Here is a 7118-nt window from a genome sequence, read left to right as displayed (position 1 = left end):
CATTTTCTCTGATTGCTGACTGTTTGGAATACAAGCATGGCTGAGCAGCCATTTTGCTGTGGTTTGAATATGAAGTGTCTCTTTACAAGGCTTGGTCCCCACTAGTGGCACTATTAGAGGGTGATTGAATCATGAGGACCTTAACCTCCTCCATGTGTTGATATATTTTTTAGTTCATAGGAGAATATCTATCAAGAGGTGAGGCTTATTTGGAGTGTCTCATCCCACCTCACTTCCTTGTTTTTCTCTCTGCTTCCTGACTGTCTTGTGCCAATCAGCTTTGCTATGTTCACCATGATATTTCCTTTCCTTTTCTTCCTTTCCTTCTTTCTTTCTTTCTTTCTTTCTTTTTTTTTTTTTTTTGTGTGTGTGTTTTATTTTTCAAGGTATGGTCTTGCTCTAGCCCAGGCTGACTTGGAATTCATATAGTTTCAGGCTGGCCTTGAACTCATACCAATCCTACCTCTGCCTCCTGAGTGCTGGAATCACCATATTTCTGCCTTATTGCAACAGAGCTAGCTCACCAGCAATTGAAACCTCTGAAGCCATGAGCCTGAATACATCTTTTCTCCTTTAAGTTGTTTCTCTCAGTTATTTTGTCATAGCAGCAACAAAAAAAACTGAGTAATATACTATCCATATTAAATTGTGATTCTGGAGTGATGAGCAAAGAAAAGCAGGCTATGGGTAAAAGAATTCAGGCAGTTTTTGTGAATTCTGGCCATGCTGTCATGTAGCATCTGATGTTGGCTGAGTGATCTATGGTCTACATCCAGAGTCCAGCAAAAGCATCTTTTCTGCTGGGTGTGGTGCACACCTTTAATCCCAACACTTGTGAGGCAGAGGTAGGAGAATAGCCATGAGTTCAAGACCACCCTGAGACTACATAGTGAATTCCAGGTCATCCTGACTAGAGTGAGACCCTACCTCAAACCCCCCTCCCCAAATAGATAAAATAAAATAAAAGCATCTTTCCTGTGGGGTTATTTCATCCTCCTTCTTTGCTTTCTCTTCTTTTTAAATATTTTTTATTATTTAAAACTTCCATAATTATAAACAATAAAGCATGATAATTCCCTCCCCCCCACTTTTCCCTTCACAACTATACTCTCTATCATATCCCCTCCCCTTCTCAATCAGTCTTTTATTTATTTATTTATTTTTGTTTTTTTAAAGTTTTTTGGTTTTTCGAGTAGGGTCTCACTCTTGCTCAGGCTGACCTGGACTTCACCATGTAGTCTTAGGATGGCCTTGAACTTATGGCGATCCTCTTACCTCTGCCTCCTGAGTGCTGGGATTAAAGGCGTGCACCACCATACGTGGTCTCTTATTTTGATGTCATCATCTTTTCTTCCTATTATGATGGTTTTGTGTAGGTAGTACCAGACTACGAAGTCATGGATATTCAGGCCATTCTGTTTCTGGAAAAGTACATTGTAAGGAGTCCTACCTTTCCGTTGGCTGTTACATTTTTTCCACCATCTCTTCCGCAGTGGACCCTGAGCCTTGGCAGGTGTGGTAGGATTGTTTCAGTGCTGAGCGCTCCTCTGTCACTTCTCTGCTCTATTTTAAATTTTTTAGTCTTTTTAAAAAATACTTGTTTGATGGGCTGGAGAGATGGCTTAGCAGTTAAGTGCTTGCCTGTGAAGCCTAAGGACCCCGGTTCGAGGCTCGGTTCCCCAGGTCCCACGTTAGCCAGATGCACAAGGGGGCGCACGCGTCTGGAGTTTGTTTGCAGAGGCTGGAAGCCCTGGCACGCCCATTCTCTCTCTCTCCCTCTATCTGTCTTTCTCTCTGTGTCTGTCGCTCTCAAATAAATAAATAAATAAATAAATAAATTTTTTAAAAAAATACTTGTTTGAGAGAGAGAGACAGAGAGAGAGGGAGAAAGAGGCAGATAGAGAGAGCGAATGGGGCCTCCAGTACTTGCAAATGGACTCTAGATGCATACACCACCTTGTGCATCTGGTTTTATGTGGGTACTGGGGAGTCAAACTTGGATCCTTTGGTCTTTCAGGCAAGCACCTTAACCACTAAACCATCTCTCCAGTCCCCTCCTTTTAATTTTTTTAAACTTTTTTTTCTCAACATTTTATTATTAACATTTTCCATGACTATAAAAAATATCCCATGGTAATACCATTCCCCCCATTTTCCCCTTTGAAATTCCATTCTCCATTATATCCCCTCCCCATCTCAACCTTTTTTAAAAAATTTTTTTGTGTCATTTTTTTTTTAAATTTTTTTATTTATTTAATTGAGAGCGACAGACACAGAGAGAAAGACAGATAGAGGGAGAGAGAGAGAATGGGCGCGCCAGGGCTTCCAGCCTCTGCAAACGAACTCCAGACGCGTGCGCCCCCTTGTGCATCTGGCTAACGTGGGACCTGGGGAACCGAGCCTCGAACCGGGGTCCTTAGGCTTCACAGGCAAGCGCTTAACCGCCAAGCCATCTCTCCAGCCCTTTTTGTGTCATTTTTAAATTTTATTTATTTGAGAGCGACAGACATAGAGAGAAAGACAGATAGAGGGAGAGAGAGAGAATGGGCGCACCAGGGCTTCCAGCCACTGCCAACAAACTCCAGACGCGTGCGCCCCCTTGTGCATCTGGCTAACGTGGGTCCTGGGGAATCGAGCCTCGAACCGGGGTCCTTAGGCTTCACAGGCAAGTGCTTAACCGCTAAGCCATCTCTCCAGCCCCCATCTCAACCTTTTTAATTTTTAAAAATATTTTATTTATTTGAGAGAGGGAAAGAGAGAAAAAGGGTATGCCAGGGCCTCTAGCCACTGCAAACAAACTCCAGACACATGTGCCACTTTGGGCATCTGGCTTATGTGGGTTCTGAGGAATTGAACCTGGGTCCTTAGGCAAAGCCCCGGAGGATTCATGAACACAAGTCTGTCAGAGATCAAACAATAGACCAAAGCATGATTATACCAAAGTTCAACTTGGTGAACCCGTGAGTTTACCGGGGTTACTGAGAACAGGGTGCGGGCTGATATGGGAGCACCGCTGACGTGTAGGCAGCGGGGTCACCAAGCCCACCACAGCGGAAGTATGGACTTGCAGAGGTTGCATCTCTGTGGCACAGCCTGATGGGACAGCACTGCTGTTGTAACCTTGGGAGTTAAGTTTCAGCTTTCCTAGACTTGCTTACCTCCTCAACGTCTTGATCCTCCTTTCTCCCTCCAGGAGGGAATGTTTCTATTCGGAAGAAATTGCCAAATAACATTTAAGCACACAGTAAGCAGTACCTACCCTGAACAGGCAGTATGCCAGGTACCAAAGAACTCCAAAGATCATTATGACACAATCCTGACAGCATACCATGGAACCATCAGTTTTGTTCTGTTTTGTTTTGATTTTTCAAGGTAGGGTCTCACTCTAGCCCCGGCTGACCTGGAATTCACTATGGAGTCTCAGGGTGGCCTTGAACTCATGGCGATCCACCTACCTATACCCCACTAGTGTTGGGATTAAAGATGTGTGCCACCATGCCCAACTCAGAACCACCTTTTAAAAAAATATTATTTATTGATTTGAGACAGAGAATGAGAAAGAAAGAAAGAAAGAAAAAAAGAAAGGAAGGAAGGAAGGAAGGAAGAAAGAAAGAAAGGAAGGAAGGAAGGAAGGAAGAAAGGGACAGGGCATGGGTGCACCAGGGCCTCTTGCTATTGCAAACAAACTCTAGAAGCATGTACCACATTGTGCACCTGGCTTTACATGTGTCCTAGGGAATCAAACCCTCCACTGGCAGGCTTTGAACTGCTGAGCCATTTCTGCCTTCCTTTGAATTTTTTTTTTTCCAAGACAGGGTCTCACTTTAGCTGTTGTAGTCAAGTTCGCATTGCTGGCAGAAATCACCCGACTAAGAGCAGCTTTTAGGAAAAAAAGTGTTATTTTGGCTTACAGACTCGAGGGGACACTCCATGAGAGCAGGATGGCATGAGCAGAGGGTGGACATCACTCCCTGGCCAACAGTAACAGGAGAGTGTGCCAAACACTGGGAAGGGGAAACTGGCTATAACACCCATAAGCCTGCTCCCAGAAATACACTGCCTCCAAGAGGTGTTATTTCCCAAATTTCCATCAGCTGGGAACCTAGCATTCAGAACACTTATGTTTATGGGGACACCTGAATCAAACCACCACGTTCTGCCCCTGGCCCCCATAAACTGATAACCATTCATGATGTAAAATGCAATGCACTTAGTCCAACTTTAAAAGTCTCCATAGTTGTTAATCAATCCTAATGATGTTTAAACATTCCTATAGCCTGAGATCTTTTTTTTTTTTTTTTTTGGTTTTTTGAGGTACGGTCTCACTCTGGCTCAGGCTGACCTGGAATTCACTATGTAGTCTCAGGGTGGCCTCGAACTCTCGGCTACCCTCCTATCTCTGCCTTCTGAGTGCTGGTATTAAAGGCGTGCACCACCATGCCCGCCTAGCCTGAAATCTTTTAACTGAGCCATAATACCAAAAACATAAACCAAAACCCCATAATGGCACAGAATGAACACTCACACTGCAAAAGATGGCACTGGGCATAGCAAAGAAATATTCAACAAGTACAAGATTTAAAACAGTCAGGGCAAACATCAAGCTCTGTAGTTCCAAGTCTAGCAACTCTAATCAATGACAAATCTCCAAGTCCGATAATTCTAACCAGCAGCTAGTCTCTGACATTCCAATTCTGCCCCTCCAGCTAGGCTACACACAGTCCTGGAAAATTTCATCTGGGCTGGCAGCTCTCATTAGCAGCCATCTCATGGTTCTGGCATCTCCACTGGGTCTCCACTGCAACCCATGGTCCATCCTCATGTCTTCATTGGGTCTCCATGCAGGCATCCAGCAAATCTGCTTCACACTGCCCATGGCTATTTCCAAAACACAAGACTGTGTTGCAAATTCAATGACCATCTCTTTCTTGCATTTCTTACACTCCATAATACCAGGTGGAGTGCCAATTTGTTATTCCAGGAGGGAATAAAGCAGACTTTGAAGAACAGGATAGTCTTTGAGTATTCAGGCCCCTTCAAAAGAGTCTACATTCTTCCTGTTGCCCCAGTGGAGGTCATCTGGCCCAATCTCAATGGTTGTAATCTCTCATATAATTGCATTTGAACGGTCAGCAGTTTCACCCAAAGATTTCATTTTTCCTGTGCCATATCCCTTTGCTCACACCAGTCCATTTCTATGCAATGCAACTCTGCACAAGTTCTCAGTACACAGGCATAACAGCAAGCCTCTCACACAAACTGCTTCTAGCCCAGTCCAGGCAAAGCTTTCTTACCCTCATAAATCAAACCTCATAATCCATAGTTATTACTGCATTCACGTCTTGCAACTCTGATCAGAATAATCCATCAAGCTATACTTATAGAACTGCAATGCATCTCTTTGGCCAAGGTTTCAAATCCTTCCACATTCCTCTTGAAAATCAGCTCCAAAAGGCCAAAGCCACACAGTTGTCTAGCAGCAATCCCACCCCTCAGTACCAACATTACTGTTGCACTCAGGTTTGCATTGTTGGCAGAAACCACCCGACCAAAAGCAGCTTTGGGGAGAAAATGGTTTATTTTGGCTTACAGACTCAAGGGGATGATCCATGATGGCAGGGAAAATGATGGCATGAGCAGAGGGTGGATGTCACCCTCTGGCCAACATAAGGTGGACAACAGTAACAGGAGAGTGTGCCAAACACTGTCAAGGGGACACTATCTATATACTCATAAGCCTGCCCCCGATAATACACTGCCTCCAGGAGGCATTAATTCGCAAATCTCCATCAGCTGGGAACCTTGCACTCAGAACACCTAAGGGGCACCTGAATCAAACCACCATACAAGCCCAGGTTTATGTGGCATTCATTCTGTAGTCCCAGGCTGGCCTTGAACTCATAGTGATCCTCCTACCTTAAAGGTGTGCACCTCCACACCTGGTCTGTCATTGAATTTTGAATGAGGCAACTATATTTTCCTTTAAAAGACAGATAAAATTTGAAAATCAATCACTATTAAAGGTAGAAGTGATGGAATACTTTTTGATCTTTGTGTTAGTTTTACTAGCTGTGAACTGATGTTCATTTCTCCATAAATATACTAGAAATCAATTCCACTCCTCCCAAAATAAGTAGTTCTCCTAAAAGATTTTTGACAGGCATCAAAATATTTTTTATTTTTTTGTTTATTTTTATTTACTTGAGAGCAACGGGGGGGGGGGGAGGGAGAATGGGTGCATCGAATGGGTGCATCAGGGCCTCCAGCCACTGCAAACGAACTCCAGATACATGTGCTGCCTTGTGCATCTGGCTTATGTGGGTCTAGGGAATCAAGCCTTGAACCGGGGTCCTTAGGCTTCACAGGCAAGTGCTTAACTGCTAAGCCATCTCTCCAGTCCCAGGTATCAAAATATTTATGAGGAGGATGAGAGATGGGGAAATTAGTGCCAGAGCAATAGAGGTTTCATTCCAAATAAGCCAGAGTCCTAAAATGGAATCAAAGAAACATTAATTTCAAATGAAAACTTAACCTGTTCATTTCTTCTTCACTTACCAAAGCTGTATTGGGACCAGAAGTTGCCCAGAGGGTGTTGACCCATGTTTGAAGACACAGAACACTTAACCCAAACAAGGAGAAGTGTGAAGTGAAGTAGGAGGCTCTGATAACAGCATCCTGGAGGGTTAGTCTCCATCCCATAAGGAATTTAGAGGTGAGATAGTTGTAGCAAGGCAGAAGTAAGAGTTTGTTGGTAGTGCTCACTTTGGCAGCACATATACTAAAATTGGAAGGATATAGAGATTACTATAGCCCCTGAACAAGGATGACATGCAAATTCATAAAGCACTCCATATTTAAAAAAGGGGGGGGGCTGGAGAGATGGCTTAGCGGTTGGGGTGCTTGCCTGTGAGGCCAAAGGATCTAAATTCCATTTCCCAGGTCCCACGTAAGCCAGATGCACAAGGTGGCGCATTCATCTGGACTTTGTTTGCAGTGGCTGGAGGCCCTGGTGCGTCCATTTTCTCTCTCCTTCTCTCTCACCTCCTTTCTCTCTGTCTCAAATAAAAATAAAAAATAAATAAGCCAGGTATGGTGGCGCACACCTTTAATCCCAGCAT

General features: G+C 43.9%; 1 non-coding gene across 1 annotated transcript; it reads left to right on the top strand.

Annotated features, from left to right (window-relative positions):
• Positions 1–6754: 6754 nt before the first annotated feature.
• Positions 6755–6858, top strand: LOC123454324. The gene has a single exon (XR_006633303.1). It is a non-coding gene; the product is annotated as a U6 spliceosomal RNA (small nuclear RNA).
• Positions 6859–7118: the final 260 nt, after the last annotated feature.

Source organism: Jaculus jaculus, chromosome 13, assembly GCF_020740685.1.
Source record: "Jaculus jaculus isolate mJacJac1 chromosome 13, mJacJac1.mat.Y.cur, whole genome shotgun sequence".
Lineage (NCBI taxonomy): Eukaryota > Metazoa > Chordata > Mammalia > Rodentia > Dipodidae > Jaculus > Jaculus jaculus.
This window is presented reverse-complemented; position numbering and strand designations above follow the sequence as displayed.